The 23,497-nt window shown below is 42.4% G+C and overlaps 3 long non-coding RNA genes across 3 annotated transcripts; 2 read left to right on the plus strand and 1 right to left on the minus strand.

The window, feature by feature from the left end:
• Window positions 1-653: 653 nt before the first annotated feature.
• Window positions 654-5,085, minus strand: LOC123141806 (uncharacterized). The gene is made up of 4 exons (XR_006470421.1): window positions 3,940-5,085; window positions 2,275-2,370; window positions 1,840-1,918; window positions 654-858 (listed from the first exon to the last, which is right to left on the minus strand). It is a non-coding gene; the product is annotated as an uncharacterized lncRNA (long non-coding RNA).
• A 1,832-nt stretch (window positions 5,086-6,917) lies between these two features.
• LOC123141807 (uncharacterized) lies at window positions 6,918-10,393 on the plus strand. Its single transcript, XR_006470422.1, has 3 exons — window positions 6,918-8,617; window positions 9,215-9,912; window positions 10,046-10,393. It is a non-coding gene; the product is annotated as an uncharacterized lncRNA (long non-coding RNA).
• Window positions 10,394-10,414: 21 nt separating this feature from the next.
• On the plus strand, window positions 10,415-13,860 carry LOC123141808 (uncharacterized). Its single transcript, XR_006470423.1, has 4 exons — window positions 10,415-11,021; window positions 11,648-12,105; window positions 12,226-12,502; window positions 12,615-13,860. It is a non-coding gene; the product is annotated as an uncharacterized lncRNA (long non-coding RNA).
• Window positions 13,861-23,497: the final 9,637 nt, after the last annotated feature.

Raw genomic sequence — 23,497 nt, forward strand, 5'->3', positions numbered from 1 at the left:
GGGGGCGAGCGGGGCGACGGGGGGGGGGGGGGGGGGCGAGCGGGGCGACGGGGGCGAGCGGGGCGACGTCGGGGGCGAGCCCGATCCGATCTGGATCGGGGGAGGGAGGGGGAGAGTGCGGGGGTGTCGGTGGAGTGGGTGGGGGTGAGGGGATAAGGTGGGGTGGGTGGCCGGCTGGGCCTGGGGGTTGGCCCAGTTGGGCCACGGCCCAGGGGTGGTTTCTCCTTTTTTTTTGCTGTCTCTTTTGCATTTTCTTTCTTTTAGTTATTTCCTTTTCTGTTTTATTTCAATTTAAATTATTTAGGCATTTTATAAAGATGTGTTTACTACACCATATTTACTTATGCAAAATATGGCATCTCCCGAACATTTTTGTTTTCAATTTTGAAAAACTTTTATTGTCGACATTAATTTAAATTTGAATTTTGAAACGGTTTGACCTAACGGTAGATTAGCAACAGTAACTGTGGTGACGTGGCACCATTAGCGTGGGATTACTGTAGCTTGATTATCCGGGCGTTACAAAGTAGAAGCTTTGCTAGATTGCATGAACAATTAATGATATTTTACATATATATATATTGCCATCCAGAATTATTGGGATAGTGCATAGAAGCCACAATATGATAAACAAAAATATCTCATATATTAAACCAGATATGTTGCATTACAAAGATCACGATCCAAAGATTACATGATGTGAAACTATCTAGTAGTAGCCCAATTCCCGAGCTTGCAATCAACTATAATGTTTGAAACATTGATCAATACAATGACATTCTATTTATCTTGTAGTAGCCTCTTTCATAACCTTGCAACCAAAACTTGGGCCATGTATCATCAGTTTATCTTGGCAATCTACAACAATAATAAAGCGAGTAACTTAGGGAAAATCAGGTTAATAGAGAAGTCGAATTTGAAGGAGGAGCACCATAGAGTGGTTGAAGGCCATGCCATTAGTAGCACTATACGCTGTAAAGGAAAGTACTACCCTACATGTGACAAAAACATTTGGTCATTGTTTTCTTATGAACAAACCTGCTATATGTCAGTTGAGTTACCATAAAAAGAAAATACTAATTAGTAAGAAACAAGGTACATGCCATAAATAAAATAAATATCATGTGCTGACATACAGGAAACAAGTTTAAACTAATGAGAACTTGCATAAATCATAGAAAAACTGATCAAATTACTCTACTGAAAAGTACAATGACAAAAAATCCATTTCAAGATTCTATTCCACAAGAAGTTCACTAGCATATTTATGCTCCACATGGTCAAAAGAAAACTAAACAAGTAGAGATGCTTAAGTTAGTGAATCGTAACAGCAAAATAAAAAAATGGCCACTGCTAATGCTTTCATACAGCATAGATGAGTATCCACATGAGAACATTGCACTGTTGCGAATCCTATGTTTCTTTAAGGGAACATTTGATTCCTATGTTCGATTTCCTGGCTCTAGTGAATGTTCATAAAATATCAAAGTTAGAATAAGATGGTGAATGTTATTCAGATTTGCAAAGATAATTGAATAATGGCCACATCACTGCTCCCAGCAAAATAAATGAACTACATATTAAGGGTAAGCAACAGAAAGTGGTACTTTTCTGATATATTCAGCCCGTACAAACTATTTCCTGCTGTCTGTTATAATTTTCCCTCAGAATAATAGGGGAAAGTCCAACTGATAATATGACGGTTCACTTAAACACATTTCGTTAGACGAAATATCTAGCTTTATTATTCACTTCAAAACTTTTCGAACTGTATGGCATAACACAATTACAAAATAAAATTTGAAATCAAATATATTTATATGATGTAACGACCGGTACCTCGTAATATATCTCAGCTTGATCAAACCTGTTCTGAATATGATAGTATTGTCCAACATTACGCAAAGTTGTTCCAACCCTACAAGAGGTAGTAAAACATGTTTTGTGCAGACCAAGTTAACGTAGGGGATTTATATGAAATATCATAAGAATTGACAAGTGTACGCCAGAGTGATCAGGATATAATATTTAGTTCTCTACTATAGAAAGACACAAGTGTACGCCATTCTTCCACTCAAACAACAGTTCACACCGAGCAGGCATAGATGCATAGCACGCACCATGGAATGGAAACTTATATCATGTTACCTATGCATCCCACTATCCACTCTATTTTAACCCTAAAAAATAGCCATATGTTCGCTCGTACAAAATGAACCGAATCAGAAAATACTGAAAAAATGATATGGAAAAGAAATCTAATCTCAAACTTACAGTACAGTATATCAGTAGGTTCAAATGATTTCTCCAGGATTTCAATTGCTTCGAGATATAATTGTTCAGCTTTCCTATACAACTCCACCTGCAATACTGAAAACAGAGGAAAGAAAAGGAATGACTCTTCAGGCAAAACCAGTATTTAAGATAGCTTTATGAAAGCCCACCACATGACAGGATGTGGCCTGGCCTTTTAAATTCGTGTACTGAAACCATTGAGTGACAATGTGTGAAATGCAACCCATACAAACCTAACGTACTGGGAAAACATAGTGATACATTAGTATTTTAGTGCGTGATGTATTGATGCCAAGAAGTCCGGTCATTCAGAGTTGTTTGGACGAGGTTACTGTGGTGTAATGGACAATCACTTGATAGAAAGCAAAGATTGGACACTAATACTGAACCCCCTGCTAGAATTTACTTCTGTAGATAATAGGGTCATGCAGGGCCGGGCCCATAGTGGTGCGAACTGTGCGGCCCGCACAGGGCCCATAAATTTGAGGGGCCCCAGAAAATTTACATGTCTATGTACATATTATTCCTGGGGTTGGGCCGCGCATGGAGTTGGGCCTCTGCCCGCTGGCGCGTGACTCCCAGGCCGCTGCTCGATGCCTCGATTGCGGGATGCCAGACGCCAGGGCATGTTGATCTGCTCGATACCTCAATCTCCCCTAAAAAAACTGATCTGCTCGATCAGAAACCAAAGGGCGGTGTCCAGTTCTGCTCGATCGGTTGCATCCAGCATCAATGGGCGGGCGACACGGTGCATGCGCATCCTCCAGACTTCCAGATCCGGCGACGCCGCAACGGACGATCGACACGGTGAAAGGTATAGTCAGAGACAGGATTAGGAGACGTAGTATGCTAGATTTGTCATTGCAAATCCAGTAAAGTCCTCATTGGTTTAAAACTTCGCGTCCATCGATAAATCCTCTTGTGTTCTTGGGTTCTCAGAGGGTTAGAGAGGAATACTGCTGGCTTTTACTCCTAATTCTACTCCTATTATCTTAATTTCTGTTTTCTAATTAACTTTTCGCAGGGATCATTAGAGAGATAGATTCTTGCATGATTGCCTCCTCGATTAAAGATCACCGTATAGCAGTTCAACCGGATAGGACACGAGACTAGGTGAGTAAGACGGTTCGTCTAATTGCCAAACATTGACATATAATCTCCAATTGATATCTGCTGCCATATCACTTGAATTTTTTTTTATTCTTTGGTATCTCATGTTTCAGTACTACAGAATTTTTATGTCAGACAATATATCACATACTCCCTCTTTAAACAAATATAAAAGCGTTTAGATCATTAAATGCTCTTATATTTCTTTACGGAGGGAGTACTTTATAATTGCTCGATAGTTTATCTTTCTAGTGAGATAGGGCCCCATTTTTTAGTTTCGCACAGGGCCCCGGATTTTGCCGGCCCGGCCCTGGGGTCATGCCCTTTGTCTTGACTAAATCTATTTGTGGAGACTGCACACTTGGTTTGAACCATTTCTTCAGAGCATAAACCTATATGGAAAAAAACTCAGCTACATATAAAAATATAGATCAGGACAATCATTGCTATAACGACCATTGTATACTCCAAATGAAAATAGAAATCTTCTCCATTAGTCGTACTATGAAGTACTAACGAGATTATGAAGATCACCTGCCAACAGCTTGGGTGCATAACACATTCAGATTCTTCATGAATCGTCAGTGTTGGAGGAGGTAGCCGAGGTAGAGGATGACAGTCGAAGCCGATCCGGCGGCAGCATATGAAGATACACGGAGGTAGTGGGCCTATGAACCCGAGGAGGCGTAGGAGTCGTGCCGCCCGTGCCAACTAGGGTTGCTGTAGGAGCATGTTCAGGGGCGCCGAGGATGCTGCGGCGGGGGAGGATCCGAGGAGACCAGCGGAGCCGACAGTTGAGTGGTGGCGCAGTCGGGGCGGGGGGCAGGGGGCGCCGGAGCTAGCCAGAACCGACCTGCGGCGGCGGCGTGGTGTTCGGCTGGGCCTGGGCTGAGAGGAATCGTGGGAGAGAGAGATGGCGGATAGATGTGTAGAATGAGGTGGAGATAGGTTACGGGGATTTTTTTTGGAAACGAGGAGGTCAGATATCCCTTTTCTAAAGCAAGGAGGTTAGCGCCAAGTAAGGGATAAGTGAGGGAAGTGGGAGGTTGAACAAAACAACACATAAGCCATCACCGTTGCTAGACATGTGTTGTTAAATGGGGGTTCTTGTTGTAGTGTTTCCACATGGGGCGTAGTGACGGATTCGAAGGGGTTCATTGATCTTCCCAAATATTAATCTATGTGCCTGTTCCCACCCTTTTGATGAAGGCCATTTTTAGGACTATACGCCCACTAATAATCGCTCGCGAGGTACGTGATGAGTGTCTTCCTTTCTTAGCTTGCATAAAATCGCAATGTGGGTAGTATTTTCCTTTTCATACCCTAGCAAATAATGAGTGGGGCTTCATCATTAAAAGCCATCCTTGTTTCCCAAGCATCGCCAGATTGAAGGTGGGAAGATCAAGGAAGCCCATACCACCATGCAATTTGAAGCGAGTCATGTCTAGCCAATTTAACCAGTGCATTTTCCTCTTGCCTGGACACCCCCACCCAATAACAGCTGTATATCAATGAGGTAATTTTCTTGTAAGTAATAAATTGGCATGGCTTGCATTACCGACTTGCGCAGGACATCACTGCTGGCTGCATTTAGCTTCTTCTCGCAGCCACCTGATACCAATGATCGTACACGTTTTGGAATATGTTCAAAGGTTTCCTTAGTTGTCGTGGTTTTGTCACGGCAGATGTCCTCATGAAAGGACTAAGTCTGGAGACCATCACAACTAGGTGGTCGCTTGAACGGGGTTGATCGGGAACGAAGGACACAAGTTTACCTAGGCTCGGCCCCTCGCGGTGTAGGTAAAGACCTACTTCCTGCTCGATTGATATTGCTGGAGATCTCGATTACAAGGATGCGGATTCGCTAACCTAGCTCTCGAGAGATTGCAACTTAAGTCTTTTCATCCTGGGGGCTTCCCTTTATATAGCAGGTTGAGTCCCCATGTTTACAACAGAGTACGGGTCGTGGTGACAACCCGTATCCTACTCTACCTTCTATTTGTATTGCTTTCCAAGTTGGGTGCTTCTATATGGGCCATCTTCATAAGTCGGCCCACCTATTTCATTACGAGCCGGCCATTGTGTTGGGGATATTTCCCTGACATTATGACTCGACAGGAGAAATGACCCAGCCTAGAGCGCATCAGCTCGTGGGTCACTTCAGCCTGGCGAGTCACTATGCGATGGAAGCCCAGAAGATTAAGGTAGAGGCCGGCTCAGCAGTGTCGTTCGATGGGCCCACTTGACAAGGTCTAAGGATGAAGACTCCTTGCCTGGGAGACTAGTAGAATAGGATAGGGGTCGTAGTACGACGACCCAGACTCTATTGTACACCTAGGGTATCAACCTATATATAAAGGGGAGCTCCTGGGTGGAAAAAGTTAAGTTACAATCAATCGAGAGCTAGGTTAGCAAATCTGCATCCTTGTAATCGAGATCATCAGTAATACAACCACAGCGTGACATAGGCTTTTACCTCGATCTTGAGGGGCCAAACCTGGGTAAACTTGTGTCCTTCGTTTCCCGATCAACCCCTCTCAAGTGACCGCCTAGTCGCGATGGCCTCTAGACTTAGTCCTTTTACAAGGACATCTGTCGTGACAAAACCATGATAGTTCACTACTGCAGGATGCTTCTAACGCGACACTACAATCAGAGACCCTTCGACGAAACAGTGTGCGATGCATTAATCGCAAACAGTGATGTAAAGAACGTCAAAAAATATGCAAAACGTTTCTGATGGCAGAGACGTCAACCATGGTTCATATTCTAATTACGCGTGCGATGCGTGGCATACAGTTCACTCCAATGAACTATTTGTGATGAGACAGAACAACAGAAACTGACAGCCAGATGAAGGTGTGTGCGATATACGACATACAGTTCACTCGAATAAACTATTTGTGATGAGGCGAACAACAGAAACGGGCTGCCAGATGAAGGTGTGTGCGATATACGGCATACAGTTCACTCGGATTAACTGTTTGTGATTAGGCAACACAAAAGAAACAGCCAGCCAGATCAAGGTGTGCGCGATAGAGGGCATACAGTTCACTCAGCTGAACTGTTTGCGCTGAGCCAAGAGAACAAAAAGGAAAACGTTTAATTTAAACCGGATGATTTCCTACGTTCATAAGCCGTCTTGTACGTGTGCCACGTGCCCCATCAGCCCACGCTTTTCCTCCCAACCTTATCTCTTCCTGATGCCTTCTCCTCCACTCGTCAGGCTACTCGTCTTCTTCCTTTGCTTTTTCCACCTCCACCTGCTGTTGAAAGGAAAAGGCTACTCCGGCCAAATCCACATCACCGCGTCCTGCATGGTCAAGCTCCCATCCGCGTGGGGGGGGGGGGGTGGGGGGGCTACAACGGCGGCCGTCGGTGCTGCAGACGACGAATCATCCGCCATCGAGGCCGCATCATGCTGCGTCGCAGCAGTCCGCTTCATCATCATGCTGCTTTGCAGAATCCGCCCGTCACCGTCACGTACTTCATCACGGCAACCGCGTCGCCGTCGCACTGCGATGGAGCACCAACAAGCGGTGGGCGCTGCAGTGCAACTCCGTCGCTGGCGCCGTCGGGGTGCCGCAGTGGAGCCCGCCATGCCATGCCGGTGCGGGCTGCAGCGAAACATCGTCGACGACGTCGGGTGCTGCGATGAAGCATCGATGGACCACCGCTGGGCCGACATCGGTGCTGCTGTGAAGCATCCCAGGCGACGAAGGGTGCTGCGATGGAGCGCCGCGGGAGGGACCATTGAAACTTCGCCGGGATTGCATTGAAGCACCGGCGGCGCTGCAATGGAGCGTGCCCAGGGCTGCAATGAGCGTGTCTGGGGTCATTGGAGCTCCGCCGCGGTTCCAATGGAGCTTCATCGGAGTTGCAATGGAGTGTGGCCGTAGCTGTGATGGAGCTTCGCCTGGCCTGCAATGGAGCGTTGTTGTGGCTACAATGAAGCTTCGTCGAAGAAGGATTCTTTTTTGTGCTTGGTGTTGCGACGGACATGGCTGTGGTGGAGCAGGCCGGTGCTCCCGGAGCGCTACCCGGCGCTGCAGCGGTCGGTGGTGGCTCTCGCAGATGCGGTGCAGTGCTCGTCGACGGCTCCATTGCCACGGCGGGTGCTGCGTTGCTCCGGTGGAACCGTGAAAGGGGATCAAAGAAGGAAGACGTGAGGCGGGGCTCTGTTACTCGGATCAAACGGCCATCCAGCGATAGATCGGATGGCTACCCAGGCGGATGATTTCTTAAAGAAATCATCCGACTGATTTGTAGCAGCCGCCGAACAAAAATGGTTCAACTTAACAAGATGTGTGTGATACGCGGCAAACAGGTTTGTAATCAGAAATGTGTGTGAAGACCGATAATAACACAGACGATTGCTGCTAATAAGACCTGTGTGTTGTGCGATGTGATTGCATACAGAACTACAACATACACTATAATCCCAGGATTAGAATAGTTATTTGGATCACATCAGCCCCAATAAGGGCCCGACAGAACCCACCCGAACTTCCCGAACTGCCGGCCCGCCCCGACAGGATCCCACCTGGTCCCGATCCCGATTCAGCCGCCCTAGCCCCCCTCCTCGCCGCTCCTCCCCTCGATCACCAGCCTCCCCCTGTGATTCGCCGCCGAACTCCGCCGGATCCAGCGCCTCCCCTCCGTCTCCAGCTCCTGGCCGACCGGATCCAGCACCTCCTCTCCGACTCCACCTCCTGGCCGACCGGATCCAGCTCCGCCCCCTCCGTCGCCACCATCTGTCCAATCGCCGGCTCGGGCGAGTGAGCGACGGCGAACGCCGGCGCGAGGGAGCCCCCATCGCCTGGAGGCGGTGAAGCCGTCGGACTTTCTGCCACTAATAGCGATGGACTTTCGGAAGCCTCCTCCTCCTCCCATCCTCACCGCCCGACGGCTTAGCAGAGCTGATGACGGCCAAGGTGCAAGCTACGGCGAACGACGCGGCCAAGGAAGCATCTCAGCGGCGGAGGCCGCATCGGTGGTGCCTTCAAAACTAGCAAAGGTAGATGAACTTCCTCCCTCTTCTTGCCTACTCCTTCAATCTTGCCTTGCCTGACCTTCTTGGTTCGTGCAGATGAACTTCGCGCCCTCTGCAAGACATGGATTTCCATGGAATTCCTCTCCTAGCTCTCCTACGAATTGCTCTCAAGGTGGCCTATCTACTGCGGGAAAAAGGTTGGCCGAACTTCTAGCCAAGGTATGGTTGAACTTCCTGCTGTCTGTTATTTTCTTTCAGCCATGTGAAGTTCTGGTAGTGTGTGAGCCTCAGTCTAGGCTACAAACATTTAAAAATATGCCTGCATTCATATGCAAAAAACCATGTGAAGTTCAACTAGTAAGTCTGCTAGAGTTCAGGTTGGTATGTATCTGGTTGTGTGCAAAAAATAAAAGGAAAATAAAACATACAAATGATCACATGAAGGTCAGGTTGGTATGCACTAGTGGTTCCACGATTCAAACTCATGAAGGTCAGGATTTTTAACTGTAGACAGTATTTCCCCTTTGCAAACAAGAAGTTCAGTATGTGGAGAGTGCTCAGTTCACGTACATAAGAAATCAAACAGTGTAGAATAAAGAAATGTGAGGTTCATTCTGTGAAGAGTGCCTAGTTCAGGTACACAAGTATGGGCAGATGCTCACCTCATTTCAGAGTGTGATACCTGTCCTAGGGAAATAATATGTACATGAACACCACTTTTATATGAGAAGTTCAGGCTGTGAATAATGCTCAGTTCAGTTACACAGGTATAGGCAGATGTAACTTGTGTGCTAACACAAGTTTTTTTTATGGCAGCAAGATGAGAGGCGCAGGAAGAAGCTTAGAAGTTCCCAGCAGCAAATACACAATCCTAAGCCTGTACGCGTTGCGCCACCACCTCAATGGGTCACACCTCAACCGCACCAACAACATTACCAACCTGCTCCACACCAAAATTGGATGACACCCGAAACACATGCAGACTACCAAGACGCTGGTTCACATCCCTATCCGCACCACTTTGTGCCTCCACCTGATTGGGTGACGCCGGAAATCCCCCGCGGATTCTTTGTATCCACCAGCAGACTTCCAAGCACACCGATGGAGGAGGGGGTTAGCTCAAGTCCTGCGTGTAACTCTGAAGGTTATCCTGGTGTGGATCATCAATGCCAAAGGGTAGCAACTAAAACGGATCCCAGGACAAATCCAACAGGAACACACACACGGAGGAGAGTGCTCTGCACACTACCGTCGTTGGATGCTGCTGCTACAACTCAAATTGTACGGGACATAAGGTAGATGGATTGCTTCACAGAACAAAAGAGCAAACCAAAACCAGGTTCGCAATACCTCCACAACCACCACAAGCAAAAAGGATGCAAACAAGAGAGAGGCCATCTTCAGCCCTCCTTCCTCCTCGTGATCCACTCCTGCATCCTGCTATGATAACTCCGCCATGCCCCATCCTAGAGGGCCAGCAGCAGACTCCCGTGGAGTTGCGATCATACACACACGTAAGTGAAAAAAATTTAGGTATTTATATATGCATCTTGTATGATCTGCAATTTTTCTGCTCCCTCCAGGATAACAAGTTTATAAACTGCATTTTAACGTGCCGTTTGGATTATTTTTTTTCTTTTTCTGCAGATGCCGGATCTCCTGGATTATCTAATACCGAGACTAAAGATGCGATTCCAGAATGTAGAGAAAGCAAGGGAATTTTATAACAGATAGGCCAGACATTCTGGTTTTGGAATCAGGAAGACGGGAGGGAATGACAATCACAAGTATTTTGTTTGTGTTCCAAGGGAAAGACACAACTTCTGTTTCAGAGGCTGACAGGAAGCGAAACAAAACATCGCAGAGGACAGGCTGCAATGCAAGAATGAGGGTGAAGGTGCAGGAGGATAAAACACGTGTGGTAGTGGACATTGAGTACAATCATAATCACCACCTCATGCAAACTGATGACATGCTGGTATTCTTGCACTCACACAAGAATTATGACCCCCACTATTTTGGAGTAGTAAAGCTCCTGCAGTACCATGATGTCAAGCACACAACAATCATGTCCATGCTATTTGAAAATGAAGATGGAAACTACTTCCTAAGCATGACCGAACGAGACCTACTAAACCAGTAAGTATTCAAAAATGCACATATTGCAATGTACATAGCATCCTACGTCACAACCCTTTGCTAGCAAAAATAACAAATGCATGTTTGCATATAATTTGCAAGAAAGCCATGAATGCAAGGAAAGATGATTTGGATGATGTATTGAAACTTGTATCTTTCTTTAAAGACATGAAGGCAATCAATGATGAGTTTTTCTATGACATACAAGTAGACAGCGACAAATCAGTTAAAAACATTTTCTGGTCCAATGCAAGCTGCCGAGGAGCGTATCAAGACTTTGGCGATTGCGTAACATTTGACACAACTTACAAGACCAACAGATTTCATATGCCTCTGGGAGTGTTTGTTGCAACAAACCATCACTTGCAGTCAACGATATTTGCTGTTTCCCTGATCAGAGACGAAGATGCAAAGTCATTGAAGTGGTTGTTCGATACATTTGTACGGTGCATGAACAACAAACACCCAACTTGCATTCTAACAGGTAAGTTCAAAAAAAACTCTATAAGTTTCATCAATTTTTCAGTCTATGGTTCTGTATTTGGGTACACTGGTTTTATCTGAAAATAATGTAAAGCAAGCAGTTCAACCACTGTTAGCAAAGAAGTCCAATAAACAGTACAAGAAAGCAAAAAAAATATGTCACATGTTTAGAAAAATATAGTTATGGATGTGAAGTTCAAATACACGAATCATAGAAGTTCAGGGACACTACTATAAGAAAAAATATATGAAACATGTTCAGAAAAATATAGTTATGTATGTGAAGTTCAAGCACTCGTACCACAGAAGTTCAACAACACTGCTGTAAGGAAAATATGTGTGACATTATTAGTTAGTAATACTGCTACCTGTGAAGTTCAAGCACTGGTACCACAGAAGTTCAACAACACTGCTGTAAGGAAAATATATGTGACATTATTAGATAGTCCTACTGCTACCTGTGAAGCTCAAGTACTTGTACAACATAAGTTCAACAACACTGTTGTAAGGAAAATATATGTGACATTATTAGATAGTCCTACTGCTACCTATGAAGTTCAAGTACTTGTACAACATAAGTTCGCCATCAGTTCAAAGAAGCAAGTTTCATTTTTTTAATTCATGCAGACCAGTGCCCGTCGATGGCGAAAGCTATACCACAATCATTCCCAAACACCATCCACAAGCTATGCCGTTGGCACATCCTGAAGAAGTTCAAGGAATACCTCGCATTGCTGTACAAAAAGTATAAAACATTCAAAGAGGAGTTCACAACAATCTTAAACTGGCCGCTAATGCCAACGGAGTTTGAAGCTGTCTGGGCTGCACTCGTGCAAAAGTACAACCTGCAGAATGACCAGATGATGATGCAGTTGTGGAGTGATAGGAAAATGTGGATATCAGCATATTACAAGAACATTTTCTGTGCTATAATGACTCCTACACAATGAAGCGAGAGCATGAATCACGTGCTCAAGAGAGGCTTTGTCAAGGGGACCGAGAACCTACACAAGTTTGCTAGGCGGGTAAATGCTTGCATACAAACTCGGATGCAAAAGGAGAACGAGCAAACAATGACCAGCATGGTATTAAGACAAAAAAACACTCCCATCATATTGTGACTTCCTTCAACATGTGCACTTTGTATTTAAAAATGAAAACCACGACTCTGCTTCGACTAATATCTCATTTTTTGACATGTGCAGATCAATCCTGTGACAAAAACAACTTACGGCTACGAGGAAGACATGGCTATCAAGTACACAAGAGCCTTGTACAGCAAGATGAGGATTGGGATGAGAAAATCCATGCTATTTCACGCAAAGCCTACAGTAGAGCCCACTAAGTAACTTGTGTACTACCACAACAAGGCTAGCCATGATGATGAAGAAAGATTTGCCTGGTCAAAGCATGAATTCCAGGTTGTAGCTGACCGAGATAATGAAATATACGAGTGTGAATGCAAGCTTTGGACACACACGGGTGAGCGGAAAAACAAACTCATTAAATAGCTAAACTAGTAGCATCATATCAAATATATGAAACTCATTGCTCGCTCACAAACTATGTATTCTGCATTCATCACAAAATGCAGGCCTGTTTTGCCTTCACATCATGAAAATACTGGACTACGTGAAGCCTGACAAATTTCCAGACAAGTACATCCTGAAAAGGTACACAAAGACTGCAAAAGCACAACCAACATTTGATACAAGGGACTACAACACAACTGCATGAGATGGCAGCTCAAGACTATCGAAGCAAGACATCTTGCTGCAGCTAAATTTGATGGTTAACAAGAAAGCGATGAGATGTGACCAACAATATGACAGAGCCTTCTATGTTCTCAAGAGGCTTGTGGAAGAGCTTGATGCAATACATTCAGCAAATCGAGCGGATGCTGGCGAAAGGATGGCTGAAGAGGATGCTGAAATTTAAGATGACCTTCATTATTATGAAGCTGAAATGCTCCAGACCGCTGCTCAAGCCAACCAATGCAAGCAGGATGTTGACCAATTATTTCAGCAGCGGCAGCAAGAGACGATGAAACTGCCACTATACTCTGAAACAAAGGGTAGGAAGAAAATTTCTGCAGCAACGGAAAGTGGCAAGAGAGCTCAAATAAAGGCACCATGTGCAGCAAGAGTCGTCGTGCTCGATGAGAACGGAGTGCCACTTGGACACAGGCAATATAGTGTGTGCAAATAGGTTGCAGGACACAACAAACTCACATGTCCAACACTCGTAGAAAGAAACGATGCCGAGGAGGTCAAGCAAGCCAAAGTTCAAAAACAGCAGCCCAAAGTTATAGAACAAAATAGGGGACCACACCCACAGAAAGCAAGCAGCAGGCTTTGTAGCATATGCAAGGAGTATGAACCACACAATGCAAGAACACATGCCCGAAGCACGCAGATGCTGAAAAGACAAGCCAAAAGGCAGAAAAGAAACAGAAAGCAAAACCTAGAGCCAGCAACAAGAAGTAGTGGAAGATGAAGAGGAGGATGAGGAAGACGAATATGAAGACATCATCGAAGAGGAGGAAGAGGAAGAGGAAGATGACGAGCAAGAGGAAGAGGAAGAGAAAGAGGTACATGTCAAGCAAAAACCACTACAACCAAAGCCTAGGAGGAGCGCAAGGCTGATGAATAGTTAGACTAGGTCAATTAAACAAAGCAGACTTATGTCATGCTAATGTGCAGAATGTTATTCCACTTTTAAAATAGTATTTTAGGAGAAGCTTACTTGAACTTCTGTTGTTGAAGTTTCAAAGAAATTATACGGTAGAAGTTCAAGTAAGCTTACTGTAGAAGTCCTGGTATATTATGAGAGTTGGTGCTGTGCCGGTGATGTGTTCCATTAAAGAGCAAGCAGGAACAAAATGAAATATACATTGTGAAGTTAAAGTAAGCTTACTGTAGAAGTCCTGGTATATTATGAGAGTTGGTGCTGTGCTGGTGATGTGTTGCATGAAAGAGCAAGAAGGAATAAATGAAAATATACACTATGAAATTCAAGTAAACTTACTGTAGAAGTCATGGTATATTATGAGAGGAGATGTTGTGCTGGTGATGTATTCCATAAAAGTGCAAGTAGGAATAAAAATGAAAATATACACTATGAAGTTCAAGTAAGCTTAGAGTAGAAGTTCTGGTATATTATGAGAGGAGGCGTTGTTGTTGTATTCCATAAAAGTGCAAGCAGGAATAAAATGAAAATATACACTATCAAGTTCAAGTAAGCGTACAGTAGAAGTTCTGGTATATTATGAGAGGAGGTGTTGTTGTTGTATTCCATAAAAGAGCAAGCAACAATAAAATGAAAAAAATACAGTTTGAAGTTCAGGTCAGCTTACAGAAGAAGTTCTGGTATATAAATCGATGTAGGAAAAGATATGCTTGACAAAAATAAGTATTGCCGTATAAACTAAGGTTAGCAAGCCTAAGACAACACGTTCAGATATGAAGTTCTGTTTGGATATGTAGAGAAGTTCACGTAGAATGCCGACAAAAGATAAAGAAACGTAAAGGAGTGTATGAATTTTTTTTGCATGAAGTTATAGTTGAAAACTATTCACAGTTAAAAAATCACAAAAAGCACATATAGATTCTATGCAAAAGGCTACATATTGGTTGAGTTGAAAAATAACAATACATTACACAACACAAAAATCCTCTCCATCTGTAACCAGCAGCCCAACCAAATCTCAAGAGAGAAGTTCAAGTCAAAAGATCATATGTTGCAGCCAAAATTAAACAACACAAAAAAACCAGCAGTTCAACCATAACCCAGACAGAAGTTCAAGTACATATGCTGGGGAAAAAACATGCAACACATGAATACTGAAAACAATGCAGTACATTCAAATTCACAAGCCAATCATTCTTCATAGTAGATACATTTGTCCTCGATAACATAAATAACAGTGCTGCAGCTATAGATACACAAATTACTAAACCATTCTTACAACCAAATCTTTACGAAATCGTTCGAATCATTATCAAACCTAAATCTTTACGAAATCAATCTACACTAAAACTAATGCTTCGAATTCACGGCTCAAGGACTAGATCTCGGCAGGAAGCTCTCCACGCACAATTTCATTCTTCTCGCTAAAGACTAGAGTGTGCATGAACTCGGCCTTCCAGTCATCTACAGTAGCCTGCAAACAAAAAATTAAAATGATGGTTTTGTAAAGGATAATTAAAACCACAGCAGGAGCGTCTCAGAAAAAACACACAACAAAAATGAAAGGATGATGAGACAAGAACAAGGACAAAACATACTTCCACATCACCAAAATCTTCAACAAGCTCATCGCCATCATATGTAGAGCAGAACTTCATGGCAAAGAAACCACAATCACTATTCACTTGCTTTGGAACATCAATAAAGGTCGGCCTCTTTGCAATATTCACCCAGTTAGGCTGCTTGCTCACTTTGTACGCAGCCTTGCCGTACATCTCCTCGAGCAACACAACAAATCTTTTGATCTGCCAGAAATGACAAATAAGATGAAATCAAAAACATGTTAACCAAAATATTTAAGTTCAAGCAGTATTACCAAACAGAGATAAAAAATATTTTGTCAACAGAAGGCAGAAATAAACTTCATGTCAAAAAGAGAATATGACGGGAGGTTCAGGCTAACAAACACTCACAATATTTTGGCAGTCTCCGTGGAAACTTGTTTGTGACATTCCCTTATTAGCGTAAGGAAGTGAATCAAGGATGTCAATGCTCCCACGATATCTATTCAACACATACACACTTTAGTGCGCTATTGTGTCAATTGGCTTGAAAAGTATCAAAAAACCTACCAAGAATGAAAGAAATGGGGAACACAAACTATAAAGCATAAGTATTGAATAATCGAGATGAACAAAAACTTCTTGACAAACTCAGTAAAAGGATGTATGCTACCTCTTGAGCACTGTGTTGGTTTTCCCTTGAAGAGGAAAGGGTGATGCAGCAAAGTAGCGTAAGTATTTCCCTCAGTTTTTGAGAACCAAGGTATCAATCCAGTAGGAGGCCACGCTCAAGTAGCACGCACCTACACAAACAAATAAGAACCTCGCCACCAACGCGATAAAGGGGTTGTCAATCCCTTCATGGTCACTTACGAGAGTGAGATCTGATAGAGATGATAAGATAATATGTTTGGTATTTTTATGATAAGGAGTAAAAGAAAGATTGCAAAATAAACAGTAATGGAAATAACGGGAGATTAATATGATGGAAACTAGACCCCGGGGCCATAGGTTTCACTAGTGGCTTCTATCAAGATAGCATAAGTATTATGGTGGGTCAACGAATTACTGTCGAGAAATTGATAGAAAAGCGAATAATTATGAGAATATTTAGGTATGATCATGTATATAGGCATCACGTCCGTGACAAGTAGACCGACTCCTGCCTGCATCTACTACTATTACTCCACACATCGACCGCTATCTAGCATGCATCTAGAGTATTAAGTTCATAAGAACGGAGTAACGCTTTAAGCAAGATGACATGATGTAGAGGGATAAACTCATGCAATATGATATAAACCCCATCTTTTTATCCTTGATGGCAACAATACAATACGTGTCGTTTCCCCTACTGTCATTGGGATCGAGCACCGCAAGATTGAACCCAAAGGTAAGCACTTCTCCCATTGCAAGAAAGATCAATCTAGTAGGCCAAACCAAACTGATAATTCAAAGAGACTTGCAAAGGTAACCAATCATACATAAAAGAATTCAGAGGAGAATCAAATATTGTTCATAGATAATCTGGATCATAAACCCACAATTCATCGGATCTCGACAAACACACCGCAAAAGAAGAGTTACATCAAATAGATCTGCAAGAGAATCGAGGAGAACTTTGTATTGAGATCCAAAGTGAGAGAAGAAGCGATCTAGCTAATAACTATGGACCCGAAGGTCTGAGGTAAACTACTCACACATCATCGGAGATGCTATGGTGTTGATTTAGAAGCCCTCCGTGATCAATGCCCCCTCCGGCAGGACGCCGGAAAAGGCCCCAAGATGGGATCTCATAGGTATAGAAGGTTGCGGCGGTGGAATTAGGTTTTTGTGGTGATCCCCGATGGTTTGGGGTACGTAGGTATATATAGGAGGAAGAAGTAGGTCGGTGGAGCCACGAGGGGCCCACGAGGGTGGAGGGCGCGCCTAGGGGGGTAGGCGCGCCCCCTGCCTCGTGGCCTCCTCGTATGTTTCTTCCAAGTCCTCTGGATCACGTTTGTTCCAAAAATCACGCTCCTGAAGGTTTCATTCTGTTTGGACTCCGTTTGATATCTTTTTCCTTCGGAACACTCAAATAGGCAAAAAACAACAATTTGGGCTGGGCCTCCGGTTAATAGGTTAGTCCCAAAAATAATATAAAAGTGTATAATAAAGCCCATTAAACATCCAAAACAGAATATATAATAGCATGGAACAATAAAAAATTATAGATACATTGGAGACGTATCAAGCATCCCCAAGCTTAATTCCTGCTCGTCTTCGAGTAGCTAAATGATAAAAACAGAATTTTTGATGTGGAATGCTAGCTAGCATATTCTTCAATGTAATTCTCTTAATTGTGGCATGAATATTCAGATCCGGGAGATTCAAGATAAAAGTTTAATATTGACATAAAATAATAATACTTCAAGCATACTAACTAAGCAATTATGTCTTCTCAAAATAACATGGCCAAAGAAAGTTATCCCTACAAAATCATATAGTCTAGCTATGCTCTATCTTCATCACACAAAATATTTAAATCATGCACAGCTCCGGTTTTAGCCAAGCAATTGTTTCATACTTTAGAATTCTCAAAGTTTTTCAATCTTCACGCAATACATGAGCGTGAGCCATGGACATAGCACTATAGGTGGAATAGAATGGTGGTTGTGGAGAAGACAAAAAGGAGAAGGTAGTCTCACATCAACTAGGCATATCAATGGGCTATGGAGATGCCCATCAATAGATATCAATGTGAGTGAGTAGGGATTGCCATGCAACGGATGCACTAGAGCTATAAGTGTATGAAAGCTCAACAAAAATAAACTAAGTGGGTGTGCATCCAACTCGCTTGCTCACGAAGACCTAGGGCATTTTGAGGAAGCCCATCATTGGAATATACAAGCCAAGTTCTATAATGAAAAATTCCCACTAGTATATGAAAGTGATATCATAGGAGACTCTCTATCATGAAGATTATGGTGCTACTTTGAAGCACAAGTGTGGCAAAACGATAGTAGCATTGTCCCTTCTCTCTTTTTCTCTCATTTTATTTTATTTTTCTTTTTTTATTTGGGCCTTCTTCTCCTTTTTTATGGCCTCTTTTTTTTCTTCCCCCTTTTTTTATTTAGTCCGGAGTCTCATCCCGACTTGTGGGGGAATCATAGTCTCCATCATCCTTTCCTCACTTGGGACAATGCTCTAATAATGATGACCATCACACTTCTATTTACTTACAACTCAAGAATTACAACTCAATACTTAGAACAAAATATGACTCTATGTGAATGCCTCTGGCGGTGTACCGGGATATGCAATGAATCAAGAGTGACATGTATGAAAATGATGAACGGTGGCTTTGCCACAAATACGATGTCAACTACGTGATCATGCAAAGCAATATGACAATGATGAAGCATGTCATAATAAATGGAACGGTGGAGAGTTGCATGGCAATATATCTCGGAATGGCTATGGAAATGCCATATAGGTAGGTATGGTGGCTGTTTTGAGGAAGGTATATGGTGGGTGTATGATAGCGGCGAAAGGTGTGCGGTATTAGAGAGGCTAGCAATGGTGGAAGGGTGAGAGTGCGTATAATCCATGGACTCAACATTAGTCATAAAGAACTCATATACTTATTGCAAAGGTCTACAAGTAATCAAAACAAAGTACTACACGCATGCTCCTAGGGGAAGGGTTGGTAGGAGTTAACCATCGCGCGATCCCGACCTCCACACATAAGGAAGACAATCAATAAATAAATCATGCTCCAACTTCATCACATAATGGTTCACCATACGTGCAGGCTACGGGAATCACAAACTTTAACACAAGTATTCCTTAAATTCATAACCACTCAACTAGCATGACTCTAATATCACCATCTTCATATCTCAAAACAATTATCAAGCATCAAACTTCTCATAGTATTCAATGCACTTTCTATGATAGTTTTTATTACACCAATCTTGGATGCCTAAGCAAATTACCATGCTGTTTAAGACTCTCAAAATAATATAAGTGAAGCATGAGAGATCAATAATTTCTATAAAATAAAACCACCACCGTGCTCTAAAAGATATAAGCGAAGCACTAGAGCAAAAACTATATAGCTCAAAAGATATAAGTGAAGCACATAGAGTATTCTAATAAACTCCGAATCATTTGTGTCTCTCTCAAAAGGTGTGCACAGCAAGGATGATGTGGTAAACTAAAAAGCAAAGACTAAAATCATACAAGACGCTCCAAGCAAAACACATATCATGTGGTGAATAAAAATATAGCTCCAAGTAAAGTTACCGATAGACGAAGACGAAAGAGGGGATGCCTTCCGGGGCATCCCCAAGCTTAGGCTTTTGGTTGTCCTCGAATTTCACCTTGGGGTGCCATGGGCATCCCCAAGCTTAGGCTCTTGCCAATCCTTGTTCCATAATCCATCAAATCTTTACCCAAAACTTGAAAACTTCACAACACAAAACTTAACAAAAAATCTCGTGAGCTCCGTTAGCGAAAGAAAACAAGACACCACTTCAAGGTACTGTAATGAACTCATTCTTTATTTATATTGGTGTTAGACCTACTGTATTCCAACTTCTCTATGGTTCATAAGCTCGTTTACTAGCCATAGATTCATCAAAATAAGCAAACAACGCACGAAAAACAGAATCTGTCAAAAACAGAACAGTCTGTAGCAATCTGTATCTAACGCAAACTTCTGTAACCCAAACAATTCTGATCAATTAGGAAGTCATAGATAATTAGTTTATTAATCTTCTGCAAAAATAATCAACTAAAAATCATGTTTCTGTGATTTATGAAAACTAATCTCGTGCGCGCAAAAGTTTCTGTTTTTCAGCAAGATCAAATTAACTACCACCGTAGGTTATCCCAAAGGTTCTACTTGGCACAAACACTAATTAAAACACAAAACCACATCTAAACAGAAGCTAGATGGATTATTTATTACTAAACAGAACCAAAAAGCAAAAAAAACAAAAAAAATTGGGTTGCCTCCCAACAAGCGTTGTCGTTTAACGCCCCTAGCTAGGCATAAAATCAAGGATAGATCTAGGTATTGCCATCTTTGGTAGGCAATCCATAAGTGGCTCTCATAATAGATTCATAAGGTAATTTAATTTTATTTCTAGGAAAGTGTTCCATGCCTTTCCTTAATGGAAATTGGAATCTAATATTCCCTTCCTTCATATCAATAATTGCACCAATCGTTCTAAGGAAAGGTCTACCAAGAATAATAGGACATGAAGGATTGCAATCTATATCAAGAACAATAAAATCTACGGGCACATAATTCCTATTTGCAGCAATAAGAACATCATTAATTCTTCCCATAGGTTTCTTGATAGTGGAATCCGCAAGGTGCAAATTTAAAGAACAATCATCAAGATCATGGAAACCTAGAAAATCACACAAAGTTTTCGGAATCGTGGAAACACTAGCACCCAAATCACACAGAGCATAGCATTCAAGATCTTTAATTTTAATTTTAATAGTAGGTTCCCACTCATCATAAAGTTTTCTTGGGATAGAAACTTCCAACTCAAGCTTTTCTTCATAAGATTGCATTAAAGCATCAACAATATGTTTGGTAAAAGCTTTATTTATAAGCATGAGGAGAGTTTAGCACGGATTGCAACAAGGAAATGCAATCTATCAAAGAGCAATTATCATAATTAAATTCCTTGAAATCCAAAATAGTGGGTTCATTGCTATCTAAAGTTTTGACCTCCTCGATCCCACTTTTACCAACTTTTGCATCAAGATCTAAAAACAACGAATTTTTGGGACGCCTTTTAACTAAAGTTGTCTCATCTCTAGTCCCATCATTATCAAGATTCATATTGCAAAACAAAGATTTAATAGGAGGCACATCAATAACTTTTAGATCTTCATATTTATTCTCATAAAAAAATTCCGGTTTAGCGGCCATCTTATTAACTAAGGTGGCTTGCTTATCTGAAATTTCAGCTATTAATTTTTCAAAATGAGCAATCTGAGATTTCAACCCATAAAATTCCTTAGACATATCATCGAGCTCTCTATTCATGTACCCCATAAAGCTTTTTTGTTCCTTAAGCTCGTTTCTAAAGAAATTATTATGCTCAAATTGTAAAGTCATAAAGCTTCTAACGTTGCTTTCAATTTCTTCTAGCCTTTTAAGGTGAAGTTCACCAAATTTAGGTAAAGCCATCGTAACAAGCAAGATATCCAACACACAAGCAAACAAGAAGCAAGCGAAAAAAAGCAAACGGAAAGAGAGGGCGAATAAAACGGCAAGGGTGAAGTGGGGGAGAGGAAAATGGGAGGCAAATGGCAAATAATGTAATGCGAGGGATAAGAGTTTGTGATGGGTACTTGGTATGTCTTGACTTGTGCGTAGACTCCCCGGCAACGGCGCCAGAAATCCTTCTTGCTACCTCTTGAGCACTGCATTGGTTTTCCCTTGAAGAGGAAAGGGTGATGCAGCAAAGTAGCGTAAGTATTTCCCTCAGTTTTTGAGAACCAAGGTATCAATCCAGTAGGAGGCCACGCTCAAGTCCCACGCACCTACACAAACAAATAAGAACCTCGCAACCAACGCGATAAAGGGGTTGTCAATCCCTTCACAGTCACTTACGAGAGTGAGATCTGACAGAGATGATAAGATAATATTTTTGGTATTTTTATGATAAAGCGAAAAAGTAAGATTGCAAAATAAATAGTAATGGAAATAACGGGAGATTAATACGATGGAAAATAGACCCGGGGGCCATAGGTTTCACTAGTGGCTTCTATCAAGATAGCATAAGTATTATGGTGGGTGAACGAATTACTGTCGAGCAATTGATAGAAAAGCGAATAATTATGAGAATATCTAGGTATGATCATGTATATAGGCATCATGTCCGTGACAAGTAGACCAACTCCTTCTTGCATCTACTACTATTACTCCACACATCGACCGCTATCCAGCATGCATCTAGAGTATTAAGTTCATAAGAACGGAGTAACGCTTTAAGCAAGATGACATGATGTAGAGGGATAAACTCATGCAATATGATATAAACCCCATCTTTTTATCCTTGACGGCAACAATACAATACGTGTCGTTTCCCCTACTGTCACTGCGATCGAGCACCGCAAGATTGAACCCAAAGGTAAGCACTTCTCCCATTGCAAGAAAGATCAATCTAGTAGGCCAAACCAAACTGATAATTCAAAGAGACTTGCAAAGGTAACCAATCATACATAAAAGAATTCAGAGGAGAATCAAATATTGTTCATAGATAATCTGGATCATAAACCCACAATTCATCGGATCTCGACAAACACACCGCAAAAGAAGAGTTACATCAAATAGATCTCCAAGAGAATCGAGGAGAACTTTGTATTGAGATCCAAAGAGAGAGAAGAATCCATCTAGGTAATAACTATGGACCCGAAGGTCTGAGGTAAACTACTCACACATCATCGGAGAGGCTATGGTGTTGATGTAGAGGCCCTCCGTGCTCAATGCCCCCTCCGGCAGGACGCCGGAAAAGGCCCCAAGATGGGATCTCACGGGTACAGAAGGTTGCAGCGGTGGAATTAGGTTTTCGTGGTGCTCCCCGATGGTTTGGGGGTACGTAGGTATATATAGGAGGAAGAAGTAGGTCGGTGGAGCCACGAGGGGCCCACGAGGGTGGAGGGCGCGCCTAGGGGGGGTAGGCGCGCCCCCCTGCCTCGTGGCCTCCTCGTATGTTTCTTGACGTCCACACCAAGTCCTATGGTTCATGTTTGTTCCAAAAATCACGCTCCCGAAGGTTTCATTCTGTTTGGACTCCGTTTGATATCTTTTTCCTTCGGAACACTGAAGGAGGCAAAAAACAGCAATTTGGGCTGGGCCTCCGGTTAATAGGTTAGTCCCAAAAATAATATAAAAGTGTATAATAAAGCCCATTAAACATCCAAAACAGAATATATAATAGCATGGAACAATCAAAAATTATAGATACGTTGGAGACGTATCAATGTACATAAAATAAAAATAGCAAGAGTTATGAAAACCTAACCAGCTTTGTGTTAAGAAGGTCTTCTCCCTTGTGAACAAACATTGGGAGGAGTTTAACCAATTTTTTGCATCGAATTTTGGAACTGTAACAGCAAAAAAATCATACTCCAGGCAGTACTGCATTCACAAAAACAGAATTAAAACACCTCCCAAATGTCAGTACACCAAAACTAGAAAAAAAAAGGAGAGATA

The sequence above is a fragment of the Triticum aestivum genome, chromosome 6D, assembly GCF_018294505.1.
Source record: "Triticum aestivum cultivar Chinese Spring chromosome 6D, IWGSC CS RefSeq v2.1, whole genome shotgun sequence".
Lineage (NCBI taxonomy): Eukaryota > Viridiplantae > Streptophyta > Magnoliopsida > Poales > Poaceae > Triticum > Triticum aestivum.